A 27,838-nucleotide genomic window follows, 5' to 3' on the forward strand; every position below is an offset into this window, starting at 1 on the left:
GGGTGGGGGAGGGGGGGTGGGGGGTGCGGTGGAGGTCGGGGCGCCACAGGGGAGGGGTGCGGGGCGGTTGGCTATGGCAGACAGGGTCTGCGGCAGCGGCGCGGGTGTGGGTGGGGAGGGATTGAGAGAGTGGACAGAAGAGACAGAGGATGGGGGCGGGACGGCCGTTAACGTACGCACCTCTTTCCCGTCAGCCAACGATCAGCAAAGATTCTTTGTCATCTGCTTGTGGATGGCAAAGAGGTGGGCCGATGGGCTTGAGTTGGTTAAACAATAACTGGACCCACCCACCTCTTTGCCGTCTGCTAGCGGACGACAAAGAATTGGCTGATGGCAAAGACCTTGTTTTCCATCAGCCACATCTTTGCCGCCCATTTTCGTGTGGCTGGCAGCAAAGACCTTCTTTGCTGCCAGCCAACAGACGACAAAGAGTTGGCAGACGGCAAATAAGCTAATTCCAGTAGTGCAAGAACTATCAAGTTGTTGCTATCTTTGACAAGCTTGTTGCCGTCCTTCGTGGTTCGACTGGATGGATATTGCTCAAAAATTAGTTTCTATACACGAATGTGTACTGTGATGCAATTCAATACGAGGGTCTTTTGTTTGCTACCACCACTTGTGGCACTGTTTTTGCATGGGATCCTCGTAGTTTCGGTACGTTTGTCTTCCACGTAATTATAATTGTTTCATCCACATGCATGCATGTGAGTTAGCAAGTTTCCCTTCTCTACTAATTAACCTTCTTCTTGTGTTTCCAAGGTCCTGTGAACATTCCACCACCTATACTTGAAATTTTTTATAACCAAGGGGGAGATGACGATGGTGATGATCACGAGCATGAGGACGAGCAGGGCCCATATGCTCACTGGCGGCTGGCAACTAATTCCGATGGATTTCTTGTCTGTATACAACCCACTGCTGATGTTACTACTGAGGGAGCAGGTGTTGTCTCCCATGGTCGCACTCTCCGGACCGATTCCAACACCCGTTGCATGGTATTGGGGATGGATACTAGTGTGCTAGCGCCAACACCTTCTCCCTGGTATGGTATTGATAGTCTTGGAGAAAACTCGCTCTTCCTTGGACAAAACTATCCAATGATGGTGAAAGGCGATCCAACTGCTGTTGACACAACGCTACTACCATTTATGAGAAGCAACTGTATCTATATGTCGGACATTGCGGTGGTTCCCTACCCTGGTCGTGATATAGTAGGCTGCTTCAGCCTGGATGATTAGTCCTGCGTTGGTCTCCAGATTGACAATAGCTGGCTCTTTCCAGAGAATCGCGTGTGGTTCAAAGCAAGCGTTTCCAACGCTGATGATTGGTTGAGTTGAAGTTCATTTCGTTTCTTGTTATTTGTTGTGTGATGAAAACTATAGTATTTATAATATATCCTCGTTGTCGTTGTGGGTTGATGACCTGTTGTATGTAATAAAATGATATGCCTGTGATAAACTTAATAAATTTATGAATGGCTTTCGAGTCGCTTCTCTGAGTGGGTGCTGCGACGAGGCAAAAATATATTTTCCGAATACATAATTGTACGTGCATTGCAATAGGTTATCGGATGAGGCCAATCAACAATAGTACACTATTTGTACTAGCTTCACATGCTGCACTATCTCTACGTCTACGTACGTAATACAACAAGTTTTAAACTTGAGACCAGCCATTCATCCTCACAAAGAACACTTTTTAACCTAGCACAGACTCCAGGAAATTTGGCCACAGTGTGAGGTGGGCCATATGTTAATGTGTTTGCTGTACATAACGAGCACCTCGAATCCTCGATACTACTACTACTATAAGTAGTAGGAGTAGTAGGGTGGCATGGGCCAGAACAAGCATTCACGTCCAGGAGTACGGCATACGCCACCAACACGACTTCCATCTGACACCATATTTCTTGGAGTCCGTGCTACATCAATCTCTTCAACCTCGTCGTTTCTCTAACTCAGCCATCGCGTGGCGGGCGAGGTGGGGGTTTGCCGATAGTCGGTTTCCTCAACTGCGGTCCCACTTGTAAGGCCAACTCCAACGCATGACCCCAAACGGACCTCCATTTTGCCCGGATTCTGTCCGTTTGGGTAGGGTAATGGGGTCGTGTCCGGGCCATTTCTCGGATGCGGTGGCCATGCGCCGAATGCGCGGACACATCCCGGCCACATACATTTTTCTTTGCAAACACATATCTTTTTTTCATCATTGATTTTTTGGTACATGGAAATACATCAACAAAATTTTGACTAGAAAAGCAAGACCAAAGAAAACAAGAACCACAAGAATACATTTTAGAAGATATCCAACTTCCATAACTGCTCCTATAAGTTGGATTAGTGCCTTCTTGATGCATTCATTGTTGATCCGCGGAGTCTCGATCTTGCGTGCTTCTTTCTTCTTCGAGTGTAAAGAAGTAGACGTGTCTAGCCTCTATTCTATCAACAAGTGCAATAGTCTCATCTCTAGCCTCCATGCTAGCTAAAAGTGCTAGAACATCTACTAAATTGCGCTCTATCAATATATTGTTGTACTCTTCTTCCCAATACCAAAACTTGCATCCATTCTACACAATAAAATTTTAAGTTAGCACAACTAGTCTAATCTGAGAGGACAACCGAAGATTTGGTCTAGTTCTTCCTCCTTTTGCCGACACATGGGACATCCGGCATCCAGGTCGTGTCATGCAAGAAAATAAAGTGGTAGTTGAAGCCACGTGATGTGCATCTTGGGTTAAACTATAAATAGAATCTTACTACTCTTGAGTAACTCCAAAAGCGGCCACCGAAGATCTTTATTGGATTTGTTTTTCATCACCAGCACGTCGAGGTGAAAGATGTGTAGGTTCAGTGGGTCCTCTTGCATTTTCACTGACATGTGGGACCGCATATGAGCAAACAGACGATGGGCTCCACGCGTCATTTGTCTGGCTAAGAAGAGAGATAGAGGAGAGCTGAGCACGGACTCCAGGAAATTTGTTCTCCGTAACCAGCACCTCGATATAGTGGGGTGGCATGGGCCATAACTAGCATTCATATCTAGCAGTACGACACACGCCACCCACACGAGTCCCATCGGACACCGATTTTATTGGAGTCCGTGCTACATCCATCTTTTCTCCCTCCTATTTTCTCAGCCATCGTGCGGTGGGCGGGGTGGGGGTTTGCCGATAGTCGGTTTTCTCAACTGTGGTCCCACTTGAAGTGAAAATGCAACACAACACGCATTCCCCCTTAAGCGGCATGCCGGACCAACCATGTGGGGGTGCGACGTGAACACGATAGGATTTTCCTTTTGAACTTGTAACTTGTAAAATTTGGTTCTGCTCCATGGCGCGACCGATAGATAGAAATAACGATTTTCCCTAGAGTAATGAGAAGTTTGGTTCTGGCGCGGTTCATGCATGGAGTACGTACGAAAATTATGAAGTTGATGCGAAAGGTAAGATAATTACTAGTAGTACCATATACTACTACATGGATTTGACGAAAAGATAAAGATACATACGGATCCATCAACGACATCCTCACGCGCTAGTGCACCGGGTCACCAACCGACGTGTGAGGAGCAGCGGCGTTGGCGGCAATCTCAACGTGCTTCTGAACAATGCCGTCCAAGGTTGCCCTGCGGTCCAAGAGGGCCAGCATCCTATCGTCCTCCTCTTTCATGTAGTAGTCCGTGTGGACGATTTGCGCGTAGACGTGGGTGATTATGTCGATGGTGTCTTGCTGCGCCAGGCGCTGCGCGGCGAGCGCGACCTCGAGGTGGACATTCTCCGGCACGACGGCGGGCAGTCGCAGGGCCACCAGTGCGTCGAAGAGGTTGTCACCATAGAGGCCGTTGAGGGTAGCAGGCATCACAGAGCCTGGGAACGTGGGCTGGAGGTGTATGTCAAGGTCGTCCGTGAGCTTCTTGATGATGGTGAACTTGTCGAGGAAGCCGACGAGGACCTCGTCGAACAAGGAGACGAAGATCCCGTCCAAGCGGCCCCTCGCCCTGGCGGCCTCAAGCACTACCTGGAGACGTTCCTCGGTGCCGGGCCATAGGCCGGCATCATGGACCATCTGGCACAGTCGGCTGATGCTCGCGCTCATCGCCTCCATGGGTCTAGCTTCTAGTCAACTGATCTTGCGATTGGAGTGATCACTCTTGCCCTTGGGTGCGTTGGTGCGTAGGATTTCGTAGATTGGACTGGCGGGAGCCTTTATATGAGAAGTGCAGATTGCGTTGAATTCACGTGCGTGTTAGCCATCTACTCCTCGCCCCTCTACTGCACCTGCCTTTGGCTGTATGACAGGTTGGCCATCCACCCGTTGGGCCCACGTGTCATCACCCAAAGGCAGGTGCAGTAAGTCAATGAAGCTGCGCCCCCTCCGTGCCGGTGCAGTATAATCATCTCACCGGGCCTCTAGTTGGGGCCAAACGAGAGAACTTTGATGTTTACTGTTTTATTGGTCCCCTTTGCATTTTGCGCCAAGTTTTGACCTTTGATTTAACTAATAAAATGTTAATGCATGTAACCAAAAATGTTGTGTAAGTCACCTTACGAAAACCAAATAATCCCAAAACACTTAGGCATTTTACGTTAACTCCCTCCTCGTTTCTTATTTCGTGACTTATCAACCAATGAGAGATGTGGGCCGTGCATACTTTGAATGACTTGAGACTACCAAACATCACATGCGATGGTTAGTTCATTGCATGTAATCCTATTAAGTAGCAAAAAGACATTAAGTTATCTCACCGATAGGAATAAAACAATACACCATGTATTTATTTATAGAGGGAGTAATACATTTTTTGTGACATGCATTACTAGATATTGCTAGTCAAATACTAAATCCAGATGGACGTGGTAGTACTACTAAATCTAGATGGTGGTGCTAGTACTAGTAGTAGTACTACCAATGTAGTAGCACTGTACTACCCGTTAGTCAAATTATTACGTGCTGCTCCTCAGAGTGAAGTGACAAGACCCTATGCTGGATATGGCACCTGAGTATAGGCGTCGTGTTCGGCATACCATAGTCAGCCTCACCGTCTGCAGTCACTATCATCATGACTGTAGACCTAGCCTGCTTACAACTAGCCGTGTTCGACATAATTTCCCGTGCGTAGATGCCCGTGCATTGCATGGAGCACCAAGATTGGGGGGTGGATGGCGCCGGCAGCGGCCATCACGCCAGATTTTTCCATGGCCTTCTGGATGTGGTGGGGAGGAGATAAGGCTGATTGTGAGACACAAGGAGTTGTTTGTAAATAGGGAACAAGTGCGGGCATCTTTTTGCAAAACTGGAGAAATTTGGTTTGTATGCGTTAGATCTAGATCCGACGGCTGTTGGTGAAAGATGGCAGGCACAACATCATCACCAACTCAGGACCTATTTGTTTCACAGGATTTTGAAAATGCAAGAATAGGACACGGCAATATTACAAGTTTCAAACTGATATTACAAATGTTAGGAGTAATGCTGCACCTACGAAGAGGGAATTACTAGGAAGTTTACGTAAGAACTTTCGTTACTTTAGGTGGATGCAGCATTATCGTACAAACTAAAATCCACTGCCCTGACAAGTCACTAATGGGAAAATAAGTTTTCGCATCTCTGGCCACTTGATGTTTCAAAAACAAATTCAGCTTCTGCGGAGACTTTGTCATTTAGGCTTAGATGCTTGCGGTGATCAGCACGCCATTCATTGTTGCGCCAGAGAACCCCAAACCTCATTAGCTTAAGCACACTTGCCTCCAGAACAAAGAACTTGGCCAATTTAATCTCTGATGTGCTGCCTCGGTAGTCGATCAAATCAATTTCTGTAAGATGGAGATCAAGGCATTCGATGAGATTGTTACAGTGCAGCACATTTTTCACTTTCAGGTCTTTTTTTATCTACAAAAGAAGACAACATATTTGAGCAGCCGACTGCATAAGATTGCCGTGTAATCAAGAGGTACCAATATCATTCGCTCATACGATAGGGTTGGCTGGCTAGTGATATTTTTTCACACACACACACACTCTCTCTCTCTCTATCTCTCTCTCTCTTTCCTCTCATTTACCTAGGAGTACGTGAAGAGCTTGGGCATTTGTTGCCTTCCACTATGTGGCCGATGCCATATTTCGCAAAAGTATGCCACATAATACACATCAATGTCAAATCAAAAGATTTTGGCACCGCTCTCGCGATGTGAGAGAGTTGGCACGATGTGCACACAGACCCACATGTATAAACAAATCAATCAAACCAACTACACCAACCTCCCACTCTCCCAAACAAGTGTTTTTTATTGCCTCAGTCCCCTCTCTGTCTCTCACGCAAGTGTTTTTTCATTGCGTGAGTTAATTTGGCACCGGAGCAAAGTAGGTGATCCAGATTGGGGCACCAGGTGAGCAATGGAGGGGCCTCGATGGCAAATGCTTCACAAGTGAATTTGGCACGTGTTTTGGCCTACATAGTGGAGGGCCGTTATAGCCCACTTTTGTACTACCTCTTATTTAGTATAATATTTTGACCATAGATTTACGTAAGAAAATGCCAATGCATCTCACTAAAAATTACACCATTTGAAATTATGTTCAAATACGAATCCGACGATATAGTTCTTAGTGACATGCATTAACATTTTGTCAGTTAAATCTATGGTCAAATTTTGATACTACAAAATTGGAAGAGTAAACCAGGACGGAGGTAGTACTTTCTTCTTAGGGTAACCATAGAGTTACTGGAGTAGTCTAAGTTACTTTCCACTATGACTAGCCTAGGCTACTATAGTAGCACAACAACAAAAAAATGATGCAGGGGATCACGTGAAAAAAAATACTGAAAACATTTCTTTCGGTGCAGTGCGTAGATGCAGTTTTGAACACTACACTCCAAATTACGAAAAAATTGAGCTACGTTGTGATTACCGTTTACTAATAGGAAAGAAGTTTCACCTCGATGAGTAGCTTCTCCGTGCATGGAAAGCATGTAAGGAATCCAACAACTTGATCCAGATTGGGGCTGATAGATTTTATTGCCAAGATCTTCACTATGCGCATAGACTGGGTCAAGCTTGTGGGAATTATTTTCTAGAAGACGGTCATAAATACATCAAGAAGAAACTTAAAAATGTGAATTTCAAGAAGACGGAGAAGAAGATGAGTGTTGTACCTGAACGATTACAGATCCAATAAAGAGTTTAGAGGATTTGGCAGACGAGTGCACCAACGCTATCAATTTCGGCGCGTCAATGACCCTGATTTTTGTTGGACCTTCTAGATCCGATACAAGCAATCTCTCAAGGAAAGGCGCATTCTCATTGACCATAACATGGAACAGCTGGAGTGATCTCTTCCCAATTGATGTCTTGTTGCGGGGCCAGCAAGATACATAAATCCATCACAGATTCCTCGAGGCGATGTGGAGGCTAATGAACCTGTGGATCTGCTCAACACGAAGGTACTCAAGTGCAGTACAACCATGGAGCAGGTGCTCCATAGCCTTCTTCGAGATGACAACGTCGAAGAGGTCGAGCTTCTTGAGTTGAGGGAGAAGAAGGGCGGGCGCAACATTAATCTAGGAAGATAGCAGGAGCTGAAGCTGGCGCGGCGCAGCGTTGGCGCGAGGCGGCGCGCGGATGGCGGCAGAGAGCAACATCGTCCAGCTTCAAAGCTAAGCTCCTCGAGCTAATCTAGGGCAGGGGATAAGAACCACTCATCGAACTTGGGTTGGACCTTGCAATTGGTACTGAACATGCGGATGTCAAGGCGTCTGGCTGGCCCAGGGTGCGATGAAAGGATCTTGGAGACTGCAGCCATGCATTTGCAATCCCTGTTGCAGAGGCAGCTGTGGACGGTGAGGTTGAGGGGGATGCGGCGCCAGAGGGGGCGCCACCACCGGGAGAGCAGGGCGGTCCGCACGACAGATTTGGTGGGGAGGAGGCCGATGATGACGAGCAGCATGTCGTCAGGGAGGCTGCTGATGAAGTCCGAGCTCACCGGATGCGGTTTTGGCTCGAGCCGCCTCTGCTTGTTGGTTGCCTTGCCGTCCATCTCAACCTGCGGCAACGCCGGTGTACACGTGTGCTGGTGTGTGTTATGTGCTGGGTGTGCGCGAGTGCGTCCTTCTGTGCATGCCGCCACGCAGTGGTAAATTGTGCGCGAGTGCGTCCTTCATGCGGAAGAAGTGTGTCCTCAATGCGCCCTCAATTTACTAGCTTGCGGGGTGCTACCCCAAGTGGTTTTAACTTTGTTTACTTCACCGCGTGTCAGATGGGCCTCTAGTTTACTTATTTTCACCCACTGCCACATGGGCCAGCACACGAAGATACAGAACACGACCTGACAAGGCAGCATGTGGACTGGTTGACCGGTCAACTAAACAATATACGGAGCTATACGCTGACACATTGAGCGTATAATCCGTCGGTATAGAGTGTTCGAGTGAGAGGGGAGGCCCGTGAGAGAAAGCAGAGAGAGAGAGAAAGAGCTACTCCCTCCATTCGATAATGTAGTTCCAACATTTTTTTAAAGTCAAACTTTTGAAACTTTGACCAAGTTTATAAAGAAATTACTTATATCTACAATACCAAAGATAAATGATAGTATGAAGTAAGTAGATGTTATGATGAATCTAATGATCATTCTAGATGTAAATGTATTTCTCCACATATACCTGGTCAAACTTTTCTGAGGTTTGACTTCTCTAAACATCCATATGCTTATGGATGTGAGAGAGTTCCTAACTAGAGAGAGAGAGAGAGAGTGAAATAGAAAGAGTGAGTAAAAAAGTGTGTGTGCGTGTGTGAAAGAGAAATGGACAACACTCGATAAAAGTCAAGAAAAAACATGTGTGTCTTATGCAAACATATCACACATGCATCTTCGACAACAGAAGCAAAGTGAGGAGATAGTGTGTGGTTGTTTGCAACCGAGAGAGCAAGACCCCTAGCACGTGGCCAAGAGGGGTCTGACAAACAAGGGAGAGAGGTCAAGAGAGACGTACAGAGAAAATGCAGACATGGGGAGGAGAGAGTATATGTTTGTCATAGAGAGATCCCCTGGAGATTGTGATGGGACTACATGGGTGGGAGATCGAGTGACAAGGCGTGCGCGCGATAGAAGATACCCCGAGAGATATCGAGATAGACGTCTGGATGGAAGGAGACAATACGTATGTTCCTGATGGCTAGTGAGAGATAATCATACTTAGGGAGGGAGTGCTTGCGCCTATGATGGAGTGAGGGATTATGGTACTTATTAGGGGGGTGCGTGTCACATAGAGAGAGAACAAGGGTAGAGAGTGTTGGATGGGTCTATATGTATAGCGCGAGTGAGACATGTGTATGTGTGAACCAGGGAGATATAAAGTTTGAGAGAGATTGAGGAGCCCCGTTAAGGCTGAGTGGTGCGTCAGATAGCTGAGAGGGGGAAAGAGATATTCCATCCGCTCGATAATGCACTGCATCTAAATTTTTTAGAACTCAAACTTTGGAAGCTTTGTTCAGGTTTACGCAAATGTTATTTATATCTACAATACCAAAGATACATCATACGAAACTACATCTCATGGTGAATCTAATGGTATATGTTTGCCGTTCTAGATGTAATTGTTTTTCTCCACGTACATGGTCAAACTTTGTGATGTTTGACTTTTCAATAAATCAATATGCTATGGACCGAGGAGAGTGCCTAAGTAGAGAGAGATCAAGTGCGTGTGAAGGAGAATGAGTAAGTGTGCAAAAAGAGTATGTGTGTGAAAGAGAAAGTGACAACAAACAATAAATTAGAGAGAGAGTGTGTTCTTTCGTTTCTTACGCGAACATCTCACGCATGCATCTCTGAGATAGAAAAGCGAGGCGAGGAGATACACGAAGATAGCTAGTGTGTGATTGTTTGCAACGGAGAGAGACACCCCTATAGCACATGTCCAATAGAGGTCTGGCCAACAAGGAACAAAGGTCGAGAGGGACACATGGAGAACATGGACGCATGGGGAGGGCGAGAGGGTGTGTTTGTGATAGAGAGATCCCCTCGAGATCGTGAGGGGACTATATGGGTGGGAGATCGAGGGAGGTGCATGCACGATAGAAAGATGCCCCGAGAGAAATCGAGATAGACCAAGCACATTGTCGGTGTCAAAACCGGCGGATCTCGGGTAGGGGGCCCCGAACTGTGCGTCTAAGGTCGATGGTAACAGGAGACAGGGGACACAATGTTTACCCAGGTTTGGGACCTCTCTATGGAGGTAATACCCTACTTCCTGCTTGATTGGTGTTGATGAATATGAGTATTACAAGAGTTGATCTACCACGAGATCGTAATGGCTAAACCCTAGAAGTCTAGCCTGTATGACTATGATAATGAATATCCTCCCTCCGGGCTAAGTCCTCTGGTTTATATAGACACCGGGAGGATCTAGGGTTACACAAGGTCGGTTACAAAGAAAGGAATCTACATATTCGGTCGCCAATCTTGCCTTTCACGCCAAGGAGAGTCCCATCCGAACATGGGTGCAATCTTCGGTCTTCGTGTTCTTCACAGCCCATCAGTCCGGCCCATGGCTAACAGGCCGGACGCCCGAGGACCCCTTAGTCTAGGACTCCCTCAGCAGCCCCTGAACCTGGCTTCAATAACAAGGTATCCGGCGCGTAGATCTATCTTCGGCATTGCAAGGCGGGTTCCTCCTTCCGAACTCCAAGATAGTCTTCGGACGTATTGATCATGTCCGGACCTGTAACACACACACCACACACAACCGCAGAGAATATAATAATCCACGAGTCTGATCTTCTGACAACTTTTTATAGCATGACATCACGTCTGCCTGGTCATAATTTCGAACTGTTCTTCGTCTGCCGCTCCATGTTTCAAGACACGGCTGCCATTGGCACGTCTTGTCGAAGCAGAGATCGTGTCCCCTTATTGTGAGATTTTCATCAATGCGGGCATGGGTAACCCAACCATGCCATGTACATAGCCCTTGGGAATAGGCAAGTTTTAGGGCGAGTGGGGAGGCGTTCGATATTCACTGCCTTTATAAGGGGATAAGGATTCCCCCTTCTTCTCCCACACCTTCTCTCATCCTCCACCCTCCACTCTTGAGCTCCAGCGCCCAAGCTCTCATCTTCTTCCCACTCAAGCTAGCACTAAACCATGTCCGGATCCGGAGGTCAAGGCAAGTGAATGGTCTCCTCTGTCAAGGAGGAGGAGCTTACTGAGCTTCGGGCGACCGGGTACCTGGCGAACGAAATCGCCCACCGTCTTCCAGCCCGATGTCTACTACACAACCTTCTTCTTGTAGACGTTGTTGGGCCTCCAAGTGTAGAGGTTTGTAGGACAGTAGCAAATTTCCCTCAAGTGGATGACCTAAGGTTTATCAATCCGTGGGAGGCGTAGGATGAAGATGGTCTCTCTCAAACAACCCTGCAACCAAATAACAAAGACTCTCTTGTGTCCCCAACACACCCAATACAATGGTAAATTATGAAAGTGCATATCATCATAATAAAACTTGGGAGACTACAAATATCATCTTCATTAAACAGAGCTTCCCCAAGCTTGGGACTAACATTAATTGCAACAAATACATTCTCAAAAACATCATCTTCATCAAACATAGCATCCCCAAGCTTGGGCCTTTTCATATCATAAGCATAATCACTCTCATCATTAATAGTATGGATAGCACCGATAGTATAGCAATTATCATCATCACAATGAGTAGTAGGAGCAATATCATTTGGGAGGGATACCTTTCTACCTTTGCTTCTCCGTCTTTTCTTTTTCTTCTTCACATCATGTGTGGGTTTATCCCACTTTTTTGAGCTCCTTATCAATGAGATTGGTTGAAAAGAAGGCTCCTCCTCGTTACCTGATTCATCATAAGAAATAGTAGGAGAATATTGGGAAGTCTCTTCCCTTTCGTTAGTATTCCCTTCATATTCTATTTGTTTTCTTTTCTTTATGTAATTGGCAACATAAGGATTTTCAATGCAATTCACCGCACAATACATATAAATTTCTTCTAGATCAATATCGAGGAATTTATCAAGGTTATATTCTGGAATATGCTTAGTTTGGCGTTTCATTTCTTCATAACCCAAAAGAAAACTAAGTTCATTATGATGTCCAAGGGAAATCAAGTCATCACAATTTTTGGACACGATTCGATCATGAAATAATTTGCGTTTGATATTTAAATGACCATGTTCATTGCAATGTTCACAAGTATGGCTAAGATATTTTAAATTTTAAGCACTAACATCTAGCCTCTCTTGCAACCATTTAGTTTCCAAATACTTATGCCTCTTGCAAAATCTCTCTTCCCTGTTTGGTATGTACTTGCAAACTCTACGCACTCCACAAAAATTGACATGCTTATAAGAGATATTTTCATCATAACTAGTGCAATCATCATTAGTACTATGGATATTCAAAGAGTTCATACTAATAACATCGCAATCATGCTCAACATTCAAAGATTTAGTGCCAAACATTCTATAGACTTATTCTTATAGAACTTGAGTACAATTTTCCTTTCCATCATTCTCACAAAAGATATTAAAAAGATGAAGCGTATGAGGCAAACTCAATTCCATTTTTTTGTAGTTTCCTTTTATAAACTAAACTAGTGCTAAAACAAGAAACAAAAATATTTGATTGCAAGATCTACAGATATACCTTCAAGCGCTAACCTCCCCGGCAACGACGCCAGAAAAGAGCTTGATGTCTACTACACAACCTTCTTGTAGACGTTGTTGGGCCTCCAAGTGCAGAGGTTTGTAGGACAGTAGCAAATTTCCCTCAAGTGGATGACCTAAGATTTATCAATCCATGGGAGGCGTAGGATGAAGATGGCCTCTCTTAAACAACCCTGCAACCAAATAACAAAGAGTCTCTTGTGTCCCCAACACACCCAATACAATGGTAAATTGTATAGGTGCACTAGTTTGGCGAAGAGATGGTGATACAAGTGTAATATGGATGGTAGATATAGGTTTTTGTAATCTGAAAATATAAAAACAGCAAGGTAACTAATGATAAAAGTGAGCACAAACGGTATTGCAATGTGTTGAAACAAGGCCTAGGGTTCATACTTTCACTAGTGCAAGTCCTCTCAACAATAATAACATAATTGGATCATATAACTATCCCTCAACATGCAACAAAGAGTCACTCCAAAGTCACTAATAGCGGAGAACAAACGAAGAGATTATGGTAGGGTACGAAACCACCTCAAGGTTATCCTTTGTGATCGATCTATTCAAGAGTCCGTAGTAAAATAACACGAAGCTATTCTTTCCGTTCAATCTATCATAGAGTTCGTACTAGAATAACACCTTAAGACACAAATCAACCAAAACCCTAATGTCACCTAGATACTCCAATGTCACCTCAAGTATCCGTGGGTATGATTATATGATATGCATCACACAATCTCAGATTCATCTATTCAACCAACACAAAGAACTTCAAAGAGTGCCCCAAAGTTTCTACCGGAGAGTCAAGACGAAAACGTGTGCCAACCCCTATGCTTAAGTTCACGTGGTCACGAAACCCACAAGTTGATCACCAAAACATACATCAAGTGGATCACGTGATATCCCATTTTCATCACAGATAAGCACATGCAAGACATACATCAAGTGTTCTCAAATCCTTAAAGACTCAATCCGATAAGATAACTTCAAAGGGAAAACTCAATTCATTACAAGAGAGTAGAGGGGAAGAAACGTCATAAGATCCAACTATAATAGGAAAGCTCGCGATACATCAAGATCGTATCACCTCAAGAACACGAGAGAGAGAGAGAGATCAAACACATAGCTACTGGTACATACCCTCAGCCCTGAGGGAGAACTACTCCCTCCTCGTCATGGAGAGCACCGGGATGATGAAGATGGTCACCGGAGAGGGATTCCCCCCTCCTACAGGGTGCCGAAACGGGTCTAGATTGGTTTTCGATGGCTACGGAGGCTTTTGGCGGCGGAACTCCCGATATATTCTCCTCTCCGATGTTTCTAGGGTATATGGATATATATAGGCGAAAGATGTCGGTCAGGGGAGCCACGAGGGGCCCACAAGGTAGGGGGGCGCACCCAGGGTGTAGGGCACGCCTCCCTGCCTCGTGCCTCCCTCGAAGCTTCCCCGACGTCTACTCCAAGTCTCCTGGATTGCTTTCATTCCAAAAATAAGTTCCGTGAAGTTTCAGGTAAATTGGACTCCGTTTGATTTTCCTTATCTGTGATACTCTAAAACAAGGAAAAACAGAAACTGGCACTAGGCTCTAGGTTAATAGGTTACTCCCAGAAATCATATAAAATAGCATATAAATGCATATAAAACATCCAAGGTTGATAATATAGCATGGAACAATCAAAAATTATAGATACGTTGGAGACATATCACAGCCCATGGGCAAGTGGTCCCCACACCGAAGCCCAATGAGAGGGTGGTATTCATCCCTCATTTCCTCCGCGGGCTAGGGTTTCCACTCCACCCTTTCGTGCACGGGTTGATGTACTATTACAGGATAGACTTCCATGATCTATCCCCGAACTCCTTCCTCAACATCTCGGCGTTCATCATCGTGTGTGAGGCCTTCCTCTGCATCCAACCCCACTCCGGGCTGTGGCTCAAGGTCTTCAATGTGAAGCCGAAGGTGGTGGATGGCCAGAACACGGAGTGTGGAGGTGCCATGGTGAGCAAGCTGACTAATGTCTCCTGGCCGAAAGGCACTTTCGTGGAGACTGTCAAGGAATGGCAGAAACAATGGTTCTACATCATAGAACCCCACAGCGCAAACTGGGCCACCGCTGCCGAATTCAACTCCGGCACTCCAATGCGGCTCACCTCCTGGGTTGAGAAGAGCCCGAATTGGTCATCGTCAGATGAGCTGATAGCGCTACAGACACGCATTCAAAGTATGGTGGACAAGTATATCAAGCTTGTCGATATAATCCAGGTGATGCTAGTTCGCCGGATTCTCCTGTGCCAAAGCCAAAGCCGCCCTCTATGGGAGTTTAATTCGAAGAAGCACCATACCCTATAGAGGCTCTTCAAAACTTCTCACGAAGACGCCTAGAAGTTGCTCTTCAAGGGCAACGAGACACCGCCGGGCACGGATTCGGACAGCAGGCACGATATCAATCACCTCGCCAACGAGGTATATTATTTTTAACGCATCCCCTACTTGCTTGTTTCAAGGATGATATCTAAGCTCTTATTATCATTACTTCTTCAGGACTGGATGGAGAGGGCGAAGCAGATCCGGTGCCCGGCTCCGCTGCCTGAAGAACCAGTCATTCCGTTTAGTGAAGATGCTGGTGTCGGCACCTGATACGTCTCCAACGTATCTATAATTTTTGATTGTTCCATTATATTATATTATTTGTTTTGGATGTTAATGGGCTTTATTTACACTTTTATATTATTTTTGGGACTAACCTATTAACCGGAGGCCCAGCCCAAATTGCTGTTTTTTTGCCTATTTCAGTGTTTCGCAGAAAAAGAATATCAAATGGAATGAAGCCTTCGGGAGCGTGATTTTTGGAACAAACGTGATCCATAGGACTTGGAGTGGACGTCAAGCAATCAACGAGGTGGCCACGAGGCAGGGGGCGCGCCTACCCCCTGGGCACAACCTCGTGGCTCAACCGACCTACTTCTTCCTCCTATATATGTTCACATACCCCGAAAACATCCAGGAGCACCACGAAACCCTATTTCCATCGCTGCAACCTTCTGTACCCAAGATATCCCATCTTGGGGCCTTTTGCGGAGCTCCACCGGTGGGGGCATTGATCACGGAGGGCCTCTACATCAACTCCATGGCCCCTCCGATGATGTGTGAGTTGTTTACCTCAGACCTTCGGGTCCATAGTTATTAGCTAGATGGCTTCTTCTCTCTCTTTGGATCTCAATACAAAGTTCTCCTCGATTCTCTTGGAGATCTATTCGATGTAATCTTCTTTTGTGGTGTGTTTGTCGAGATCCGATGAATTGTGGGTTTATGATCAAGATTATCTATGAACAATATTTGAATCTTCTCTGAATTCTTTTATGTATGATTGGTTATCTTTGCAAGTCTCTTCGAATTATCAGTTTGGTTTGGCCTACTAGATTGATCTTTCTTGCAATGGGAGAAGTGCTTAGCTTTGGGTTCCATCTTGCGGTGCTTGATCCCAGTGACAGAAAGGGAAACGACATGTATTGTATTGTTCCCATCGAGGATAAAAAGATGGGGTTTATATCATATTGCTTGAGTTTATCCCTCTACATCATGTCATCTTGCTTAAAGCGTTACTCTGTTCTTATGAACTTAATACTCTAGATGCATGCTGGATAGCGGTCGATGTGTGGAGTAATAGTAGTAGATGCAGGCAGGAGTCGGTCTACTTGTCACGGACGTGATGCCTATATACATGATCATACCTAGAAATTCTCATAATTATTCTCTTTTCTATCAATTGCTCGACAGTAATTTGTTCACCCACCGTAATACTTATGCTATTTTGAGAGAAGCCACTAGTGAAACCTGTGCCCCCGGGTCTATTTTCCATCATACAAGTTTCCAATCTATTTTATTTTGCAATCTTTACTTTAAATCTATATCATAAAAATACCAAAAATATTTATCTTATTATTATTATCTCTATCAGATCTCACTGTTGCAAGTGGCCGTGAAGGGATTGACAACCCCTTTATCGTGTTGGTTGTGAGGTTCTTATTTGTTTGTGTAGGTACGAGGTGACTCGCGCATGGTCTCCTACTGGATTGATACCTTGGTTCTCAAAAACTGAGGGAAATACTTACCTTGCTTTGCTGCATCACCCTTTCCTCTTCAAGGGAAAACCAACGCATTCTCAAGAGGTAGCAAGAAGGATTTGTGGCGCCGTTGCCGGGGAGTCTACGCACAAGTCAAGAAAAGCAAGGTAAATAATTTATGTAAGCGCTTGTTGGGAGACAACCCAATATTTTTCCTTGCTGTTATTCAATAAATAATTTATCTAGCCTCTTTTTTGGTTGTTTTTTTGTGTTTAATTAGTGTTTGTGCCAAGTAGAACCGTTGGGAAGACTTGGGGAAAGTCTTTTTGATCTTGCTGTAAAAAACAGAAACTTTAGCGCTCACGAGAATTGCTGCCATTTTTATTGGAGAGTGCTATTTAGTTAATTTTTTGGCAGATGATTAATAGATAAATTCCTCACATCCAGCAATTTATTTTAGAATTTTTGGGGTTCCAGAAGTATCCGAAACCTATAGATTACTACAGGCTGTTCTGTTTTTGACAGATTCTGTTTTTCGTGTGTTGTTTGCTTATTTTGATGAATCTATGGCTAGTAATAGAGTTATTGATACGGGCGTGACACCGTCGACTGTTGATGATACTAAATCTAAGCTAGTTAAGGAGTCAGATCATGAAAAGGTTGTGAAAAATAATGCCATGCATGCGTCTCGATTTCATTGAGGAAACGATGGTCAGGTGCGTCAATTATGCGGACCTAGATTCAATTTTTTAATGGGTTGATCAAAGACCAGTTGTACGACACGCTTACTGAATTCAGGAGGTATGTTTGGAAGGTCAGTGTATGGTCATGTACACATGGAGTCTAAAACCGTACGAGCATGTTTGATAATAGAAAGGGGCAAAGGAAAGTCACGTACAGAGAAGATGGTAAGAGACTTTGTTCGGCCACATTGCAAGAGAATACAAGAGACTAAGATGGAACCGGTGCTAGCTTCCGTGGAGCCTAATTTTCGTACACCTCCACATCAAGTTGTTGTGATAGGTAGAAAATCCTAATACAAATTGGTTTGGATTCTTATTTTTGGTTTGTGTCAGCCGGCTAGCTGTCTAGCATTGTATGTGAGTTTATTTTCTTGTTAGACTTTGTTTTTTTCTACTCATTAGTTGGAGGCGTGAGAGTCTTGGAGTCCAAGTTGGTAGATTAGGGGAGTTGCACACGTTGGCATATAAAAGCCAGGCTACGGCCGATGTAAGGCAGATCAGTTTGGAGTTTTATTTCATGTATGAGATATACATAAAAACGTCCGAGTTACGGGAGGCCATATCTTGTGTATTATCTATGATTTTCCCATCGTGGAAATTTACTAGCAACGGAGGGTTGATCATCACATCGACGCCTACGTGCTGATCCAAGGGGGTCATTATTTTATCCGTGTATTTTCGTACGCGGGTGAAAATTATCTTCAAGGTTGCGAGGAGGAACAGGGAGACGAACTATTGATCAAGCATCACCGTGAAAGATCGGGCCATCTACATGCGCGAATTAGCATCTTGCTAGTCCATGCCTCATCATTTATGAACCATAGAAAAGTTGGAATACAGTAGGTTTAACACCAATATAAATAAAGAATGAGTTCATTACAGTACCTTGAAGTGGTGGTTTGTTTTCTTTTACTAACGGAGCTCACGAAGATTTTCTTTTAAGTTTTGTGTTGTGAAGTTTTCAAGTTTTGGGTAAAGATTTGATGGATTATGGAACAAGGAGTGGCAAGGGCCTAAGCTTGGGGATTCCCAAGGCACCCCAAGGTAAAATCTAAGGACAACCAAAAGCCTATGCTTGGGGATGCCCCGGAGGGCATCCCCTCTTTCGTCTTTGTCCATCGGTAACTTTACTTGGAGCTATATTTTTATTCGCCACATGATATGTGTTTTGCTTGGAGCATCCTGTATGATTTGAGTCTTTGCTTTTTAGTTTATCACAATCATCCTTTCTGTACACACCTTTTGGGAGACACAAACATGAATTGGAATTTATTAGAATACTCTATGTGCTTCACTTATATCTTTTGAGTTGGATAATTTTTGATCTAGTGCTTTGCTTATATATTTTAGAGCACGGCGGTGGTTCTATTTTATAGAAATAATTGATCTCTCATGCTTCACTTATATCATTTTGAGAGTCCTTTAGAACAGCATGGTAATTCACTTTGGTTATAAATTTTAAATGCTAAGAGAAGTTGGATGCTTGATAGATGGTTTTGAGATATAAAGGTGGTAATATTAGAGGTGTGCTAGTTGAGTAATTGTGAAATTGATGAATACTTGTGTTGAAGTTGGCAAGTACCTTAGCATGCACGTATGGTAAACGTTATGTGACAAATTTTAAGCATGGGGTGTTCTTTGATTTCTTTCCTTATGAGTGGCGGTCGGGGACGAGCGATGGTCTTTTCCTACCAATCTATCCCCCTAGGAGCATGCGCGTAGTTCGTGGTTTTGATGACTTGTAGATTTTTGCAATTAGTATGTGAGTTCTTTATGCCTAATGTTGAGTCCATGGATTATACGCACTCTCACCCTTCCATCATTGCTAGCCTCTTCGGTACCGTGCATTCCCTTTCTCACCTTGAGAGTTTGTGCAAACTTCGCTGGTGCATCCAAACCCCGTGATATGATACGCTCTATCACACATAAGCCTCCTTATATCCTCCTCAAAACAGCCACCATACCTACCTATTATGGCATTTCCATAGCCATTCCGAGTTATATTGCCATGCAATTTTTCACCGTTCCATTTATTATGACCTGCATCATCATTGTCATATTGCTTTGCATGATCATGTAGTTGACATCGTATTTGTGGCAAGGCCACCATGCTTAATTTTTCCTACATGTCACTCTTGATTCATCGCAATCCCGGTACACCGTCGGAGGCATTCACATAGAGTCATATTTTGTTCTAAGTATCAAGTTGTAATTCTTGAGTTGTAAGAAAATAAAAGTGTGATGATCATCATTAGAGCATTGTCCCATGTGAGGAAAGTATGATGGATACTATGATTCCCCCACAAGTCAGGATGACATTCCGAACGAAAAAAAGAAAGAAGGCCCAAATAAAAAAAAGAATGAGAGAAAAAGAGAGAAGGGACAATGTTACTATCCTTTTTCCACACTTGTGCTTCAAAGTAGCACCATGATCTTCGTGATAGAGAGTCTCTTATTTTGTCACTTTCATATACTAGTGGGAATTTTTCATTATAGAACTTGGCTTGTATATTCCAATGATGGGCTTCATCAAATGCCCTAGGTCTTCGTGAGCAAGCGAGATGGATGCACACCCACTTAGTTTCTTTGATGAGCTTTCATATATTTATAGCTCTAGTGCATCCGTTGCATGGCAATCCCTACTACTTGCATTGACATCAATCGGTGAGGACTTAGTCGTGGAGCCATCGCGTTGCGGTTAGCTTAAAGGGTTTAAACCGGACAAAGGATACGGGAGTTATACTGGTTCGGCCCCTTGCGGTGAAGGTAAAGGCCTAATCCAGTTGAGGTTATATTACTAGGGTTTTGATGACCAAGGAGCGAATACGCTAGCCTGGCTCTCGATTTGATCTTTCTTGTCCCTAAATCGCCGTCGGGTCGTCCCTTTATATACACAGGTTGACGCCCGGCGGTTCACAGAATCCCGGCCGGCTCATATTTATGTCCGGCTCGGTTTCTACCCTTTCTTATCTTACAATACAAGTTATACATCTTATGGCGGTTTACATCTACGGGCCCTAACCCGCCTTTGGGCCTTGGGCCTTCTTGTTAAACATCCTTCGTAAAGCGCCTTGCCTTCGCGGGCTTCGAATAGGAATAACTTACTATGAGTATAATCCGGCCCCTCCAAGGCGGTTTATACTTAATAGTTATATCCCCAACATTAGGCCCCAAATTGATTTGAACTGGTTCATGTCAATTTTCAATACTTAGAAAAATTCCTTCTTCAACACCTGCTGAAAAACCTTGTAAACCGTCGTGACGTCATCTCCGAGACCATAATAATCCGTCGTGATGTCATCTGCCATTAGCTTTACATAGATCCCAAATCTTTTAATGTATCTTCTTTAATGAATTTCCGAAAATCGAGGCATCTGCATGTCTATAGATTCGTTTTTAGACCTCCTCGATTTCCGTCCCTACCGCTTATCCCTTCACCTTATAAATAGGGCCAGGGGTCATTTTCACTTTCCCCCTGTGCTTCCCAGCCTCATCGTTTTCCTCGCGTCACCCCAGCACCTCGAGCTCCACCGACGCCGTCGAACTTCGCCTCTGCATCAACTTTGGCCGCTTCATCACCCTGAACGTATCAGAGAATCGCGGTGCCTCTCTGTTGTTCCTTTAGCACCAGTAAGCCTCCCTTTCCTAAACCGTAGATCCAGTTCTAGGGTTTGAACGTTCCTTGATGTTCATCGGTGTTCGTCGGCGCTCATCACTGCGCTGTAGTTCCTTTGATTGAAACCTCAATATTCAACATGTATAGCAATGGTCATAGTTCTTTTTCATCAGTACATCTTGTTTAAGCAAAAACTCCAATCTGAATCCCACCTGAGCCTTAATCCATTGTTTCGGTATCCATGTTTTAGGTCTGAATATATTTCCATTTTCTGACCTGTGATAGATCCAAAATTATAATGCCAACTTGTGAAACCTGTTTGTCCTTTACTTAGTTACTTCAGATCTGTACCTTCCATACCAATATAGGCGGTTTAACCTTAGAAAATGATAACCTACCAGGTACCATTAGTCCCCTCGTAAACCGCCAATCGCTTTATCATTGTAATTGTGATAGCATCAACCTCGGGTTTAACAATTTTGCATGCTTGAATACCTTTTGTCCCTTAACCTGCAACGCTTTATGCTTGTCAACCATGAATCTTAAGCCGACACAAACCTTCCTTCAGGTTGTCCAAGAAATGGCCAAGTCTTTTTATGCTTGTAACCGGGTCCCATCCTGGATTACGAAAGAAGATCTGAATGGATGTGTTATAACTAGCGCTTTACCGAAATAGAGTGAAATCCATTGGAGAGCTACCGGTTTAGAAAATCCTCCTGAGCCCAAGGATGGCGAAATAGTTGTGTTTGTTGACCATCTGAGCCGTGGTTTTAAACCTCCCGGATCAAAAAAATTCCGTGATGTGCTTGCTAGCTTCCAAATCCACCCTCAAGATATTGGCCCTAACTCTGTGTCCAATATTTGTAACTTTCATGTATTTCGCGAGGCTTATCTGCAAGAAGAGCCAATCGTTGAACTGTTCAGAGACTTTTTCTATTTAAACCGCCGTACTGAATTTACAGATGGGCCCAATACTGAACTTGGCGACATTTCAATTCAAAAAAGGAAAGACATCAGCTTCCCTCACGCCAAGCATCACAGTCACCCTAAGGATTGGAATCAGACTTGGTTCTATTGCAAAGATATGTCCCCAGATGACGAGAATCCTCTGCTGGGTTTATCGGGCTCACCGGCTTACCTATACACATCCATTTCCCCAAAGGCTGACTGCAAAGGAACGGGCCAAATATGCACCACAGCTTGCAAAGCTCAGAGCCTTTGTGGCTAATGGTTTAATAGGAATTGACTTTGTTCGTTGCTGGATTTCTTGGGGTATTTTTCCTTTAAGCCGTCGCCCTGGTTTAATATGTGAGTACACAGGGGATTTGAAAGACCCTCAACGGCACACTGACATTCAGTTAACTGATGCTGAAATCACTGAAGCTATCAAAAAGATACTAGATGAATCGGTGGCTGTCTGCAGCAAAACAGGGCTAAGTCCCTTCTGTGTTTCAAATAAACCGCCAGCTGTAAGAATCGCCTAACCCCTGTTTGAACCTGATATTCTTAACCCTTCCTTATAACCTTTGTCAATCTTTTAACAGGGTGACGACCCATTTTGGAAGAAGAAAGCTCAGGATAAACTGGCCAAGACCCCTCGACCCAAGACAAAGGTCATCAAAAAACCTGCCAAGAAGAAAGCAGCTGAGTCCACCGAGCTGAACATCGACAAGGATCTTGACAACCCGGAATCAGAGGTAGAACTTGATTCTCTTGGTTCCTTTCATACACCTCATTGACAATGACCATTATCAGGATGAGGCTGAAGCTAGCCGGGCTGATGATATAGAGGTAATTACTCTTTCCTCCGGTTCAGATCCTATGCCAACACAGAAAACCCGTCAAGCAAACCAGAAAGTAAAATTTTCACACCCTCTAGCTTATCTAAATCCAAACTTTCTTTTGAAGAAACAATAGCATGAAGCTCGCCGCACAACCCGGCATAGTGGCCAGGTGGTTACTTCATCCGGTTTACCGAACACGCCGGTTTGTAAACCCCGACTAGAGGTTTCATCTATTCCTGACACATCTTATCCCAAGGCTAGTTATTTTCGGCAACCCCTTAATCCATCTAACTCAAACAATTAGGGAATTTCCCATTCATCCTCTAGTGAATCAACAGGGACACAGCTTCCCCCTTAAGACTGTTCCTGTGTAAGCATACTAAACTTAACTCTTTAACCCTTGCACCTGTTTAATATTCTAACCTTTATTTCCATTTATTGCAGAGCCAAAGCCAGACCCAACAAGAAGGCTAGGCTAAATAAATCGGCTGATGATGACATGATAGCTGACCTAGGAAAAACTCCAGAACCATCTGAGCCAAACACTGATGTTCTCCTTGATGATCCGCCAGCACAAGATCAGGACACCTTTGTTGAACAAGTAGAAATTGATCCGCCAGCTCATGATGATAAACCGCCAAGCCCAACCAAAACTACTGATGACAAAATGGACGATGTAGTCGTTACTGGTGTCAGCTATATAGCCCCAGGCAACCCCACTATTCTTGCAAAACATAGCGCCAAGGAAGAATTTTCTACTATAGATAAGGGCAAGTGGAAGGCGGATCTAGAAAGTTATGCCCATCTCAGCACCCAAGACATCCATTCCAGGTTTTTAAACCAGCTATACACCAGCCGTGATTATGAAGCCGGGTTATTGAATATGATGAAAGAGCGATATGAGGTAAACATTGTTGATTTCTGCATAACAATTCTTCCCTCATAATCAATTTAGTACCACCAACTCTAGTAGTCCCCAAGGGCCGGTTCATAATCCTGATACGAACCGGGACTTTGTAAGAAAATACTTCAACTTTCCCTGTGTAGCCCCTAAGGGCCGGTTTATCTTTTCAAGATGAATCGGGTCTTGTTACTATATAACTCAATATGCATTTACAAATCTGTGTAAACTGATGAACCACCAAGCTGCATGATGGTAGCAAGATCCATAGTCTTGAATTTGAGCAAATATGCATTAGCCCCCAAGTGCCAAGTATATGACTTGTCATGTGCATGGGACTTTGTAATAATTTTGAAGAAAAGTAATAGCCATTAGCCCCCAAGTGCCAAGTGCATGACTTGTCATGTGCTTGGGACTTCAAATGTATACTGCCAACTCACAAATTGCATACTGCTTGCAGGCTGAGCTTAACAAAAAGGAAACCCAAGTCGTCGACCTTCAAGAGAATTTGAAAACCCAACAAGACAAGACTTCCAAGGCAAAAGAAGAGCTGACCAACGCTTTAGTAGCTATGGAAAAGCTGAAGGAGAGCTTTAAAAGCGAGCGAGCCGGCTGGGATACAGAAAAAGCCACTTTGCTGAAAAGGGCTGAAGACGCTGAAGCGGCCCTTAGTTCGGTCGCGGAAGAATTAACTGGCTTAAAGCGGCAGATAACTTCCATGACTACCGCTGTATTTGGTGAGTAATGATCGTCACAAACCGTAAACATGTTTTATGAAATAGACGGCCGGTTTACCAATCTTGTCGCTGCAGGGAGTCGTGTTTCTCATCTAGGCTCCGACATGTGTCAAAGTTTGAAAGTGGCCTATACCTTTATAGAGCAGCTATATACCGGTGTTCAACGGGTTATCTGCACAACTTCGCATAATAAATCGCCCCCAATGTTGATCAATGATACTTTGGTAAGGCTAGTTGTGATGCCCACTCGGATTGAAGAACTTAAGAAATCAGCTACCAGGGCGGGTGCTCTTACCGCATTAACTCGGGCCAAAGCCTGGATATCAGATCTTGACCCGGTCGATATTAGAAACGGCTTCCCGAGCATAAAAGAAGATCGGTCAGATTTGATAATGATGACCTCAGAGCCTTGACACGGGAGATGCGTCCATTGGCGAGCAAATTGGCTGAAGAAACTGATCTATCACATTATCAGGTGATTTATGATGTCGACAACAAGAAAGTTAATCCGCCAAGTTGCAATGCTCCAAGACTAACTCCGGCAATCCGTAAGCATACCTATGCTCCTGATATTAACCCCTCCTCACTTATAAGAGATGAAGCTGTATTTAGAGCCTTAACTGGAATCGATTGGTCAACCAATGACTTCCAGCAACTGGGTAGAGAAGAGGAGGATGATCCGGCACAAGATGATCCGCAACCGTCAAGCCAACCCGAGCCAGATGCATAAATCGGTGGCCGGTTTAGCTTATTCCTTTATGCAGTACTTGTTTGAGAACAATTAATTTTGAGGGCCTCAATCCGCCTTGTAATAGGCCAGTGAAAACTCCTTATCTGCTATGCCATCGTGCATTTGTACTTTGCATGACACTGTTAATTCGCTATTTTGATATGCATTGTGTCTGGTTATGATACTTTAGCACCATGGAATCTGCTTTTGCAAAAACAAAAAATGTCTAGCGGTGTACCGCTGGACGGGTTATCTTGCCAAATAATATAGTTGATAACCATGGCTAGGCAGAAAAATAACCATATATAATGTAAAACATACCATACCTATGATATTCTATCACACTACTGGATCAACAAGGTAGTATAATAAGGGTGATAACCCATAACTTGAATATTGATATTCCTCAGCTGTTGCCGGTTTATGAACGGGCCCAGACCAGATAAATTACACTCATAAAGCGTTATAAACCGAAAAAATGAAAAAAGTTTGAAATAGTCATAATTGTGGTGTTGCAATGATAAAGAGGGTTAAAGCGATGGTTCGAATACGACCAAAGCCCCCAAGTGATTTCCTTGGTGGCCTTATGCCTATCAAGAGGTGTAGCTATGGTTCAAATACGACCAAGCCCCCAAGTGATTTCCCTGGTGGCCGTATGCCTATCAAGAGGTGTAGCTATGGTTCGAATACGACCAAGCCCCCAAGTGATTTCCCTGGTGGCCTTATGTCTATCAAGAGGTGTAGCTATGGTTCGAATACGACCAAGCGTACCCTAGTGATTATGTGGGCTGTGCCCAAGGGATACCTATGTTTGAGCTATGCTATGCATCAGACTCTCTTTGGTCCCTTTAATCCGGGCATTAAGCCTCAAGTAGATCAGAGCCCTGCTCATATGAAGTTGTGATATTGGCTTGATAGCTGGATTACCAAGGTAACATAGCTGTGCTCTTATAATATGGGCTTGATAGCCGGATTACCAAGGTAACGGAGCTGTGCTCTTATAATATGGGCTTGATAGCCAGATTACCAAGGTAACCGAGCTGTGCTCTTATAATATGGGCTTGATAGCCGGATTACCAAGGTAACAGAGTTGTGCTCTTATAATATGGGCTTGATAACCGGATTACCAAAGTAATCAGAATCTCAGGTAAGAGAACGACAGAAGCCCCGCTCTAATAAGGATGTCGGTTTATTATATCAATCATAACATATACATTGTTTAAATATGTACATACGGAGAGCCTGTGGCTCACGTGTAATATGGCCTAAGCTGAGCAATATTCCAGGGCCGGCGGGTCTCCTCCTCCGACGTGGGTGAGTCCTTGTGGTCTCGAACATTGATAAGGTAATATGACCCATTGTTTAGATTCTTGCTGACCACAAAGGGTCCTTCCCAAGGTAGGGATAACTTGTGCATATGAGTCTGATCCTGGATGAGCCGGCGCACCAGATCACCTTCTTGAAAAGTTCTGGTTTTAACCCGACGGCTGTGGTAGCGGCGTAGGTCTTGCTGGTAAATCACCGAACGAGTTGCTGCAATGTCACACTCTTCATCTAACAGGTCAAGTGCTTCCTGACATGCTTTTTCATTGTCAGCTTCAACATAAGCCGCCACACGGGGCGAGTCATGACGGATGTCACTAGGGAGAACTGCCTCTGCTCCATAAACCATGAAAAAGGGCATATAACCCGTAGACCTGTTGGGGGTGGTATTAATGCTCCATAACACGGAAGGTAACTCCTTGACCCAACAACCCGGTGTCCTCTGCAAAGGAACCATAAACCGGGGTTTGATACCTCTTAACATCTCTTGATTGGCTCTCTTAGCCTGTCCATTAGACTGGGCGTGAGCTACTGATGATATATCAAACCGGATATACTCACGTTGACAAAAATCTTCCATAGCTCCCTCTGAAAGGTTAGTGCCATTGTCAGTTATAATGCTATGTGGAAAGCCAAAGCGGAAGATCACCTTCTTCATGAATTGAACCGCCGTCGCCGTATCACATTTGCTCACTGGCTCGGCCTCTACCCATTTAGTAAACTTGTCCACTGCCACCAAGAGGTGGGTCTTCTTATCCTTGGATCTCTTAAAGGGCCCCACCATATCAAGTCCCCAGACTACAAATGACCAAGTAATTGGAATCATCTTTAACTCCTAAGCTGGAACATGCGCTCGACGTGCAAATTTCTGACAACCGTCACACCTTCTGACCAAGTCCTCAGCATCAGCATGAGCTATCAGCCAATAAAAACCGTGACGAAAAGCTTTGGCTACCAGAGATATTGAACCAGCATGATGGTCACAGTCCCCTTCATGGATCTCACGGAGGATCTCACAGCCTTCTTCCGGAGACACACATGTAACACCCACAATGCGGCTATATCTCCCACATATTGGGGCACAACTTAGAGGCATAGCCGCATGGTAGGTTTGTCGCAAGAGGGGTAATCTTCACACAATCCCATGTACTGAATAGAAAGGGATAAAGAGTTGGCTTACAATCGCCACTTCACACCATACATAAGTAAAACATACATCATCCAAAATACAATCAAGGTCCGACTACGTAACCAAA

Source organism: Triticum aestivum, chromosome 2A, assembly GCF_018294505.1.
Source record: "Triticum aestivum cultivar Chinese Spring chromosome 2A, IWGSC CS RefSeq v2.1, whole genome shotgun sequence".
NCBI lineage: Eukaryota > Viridiplantae > Streptophyta > Magnoliopsida > Poales > Poaceae > Triticum > Triticum aestivum.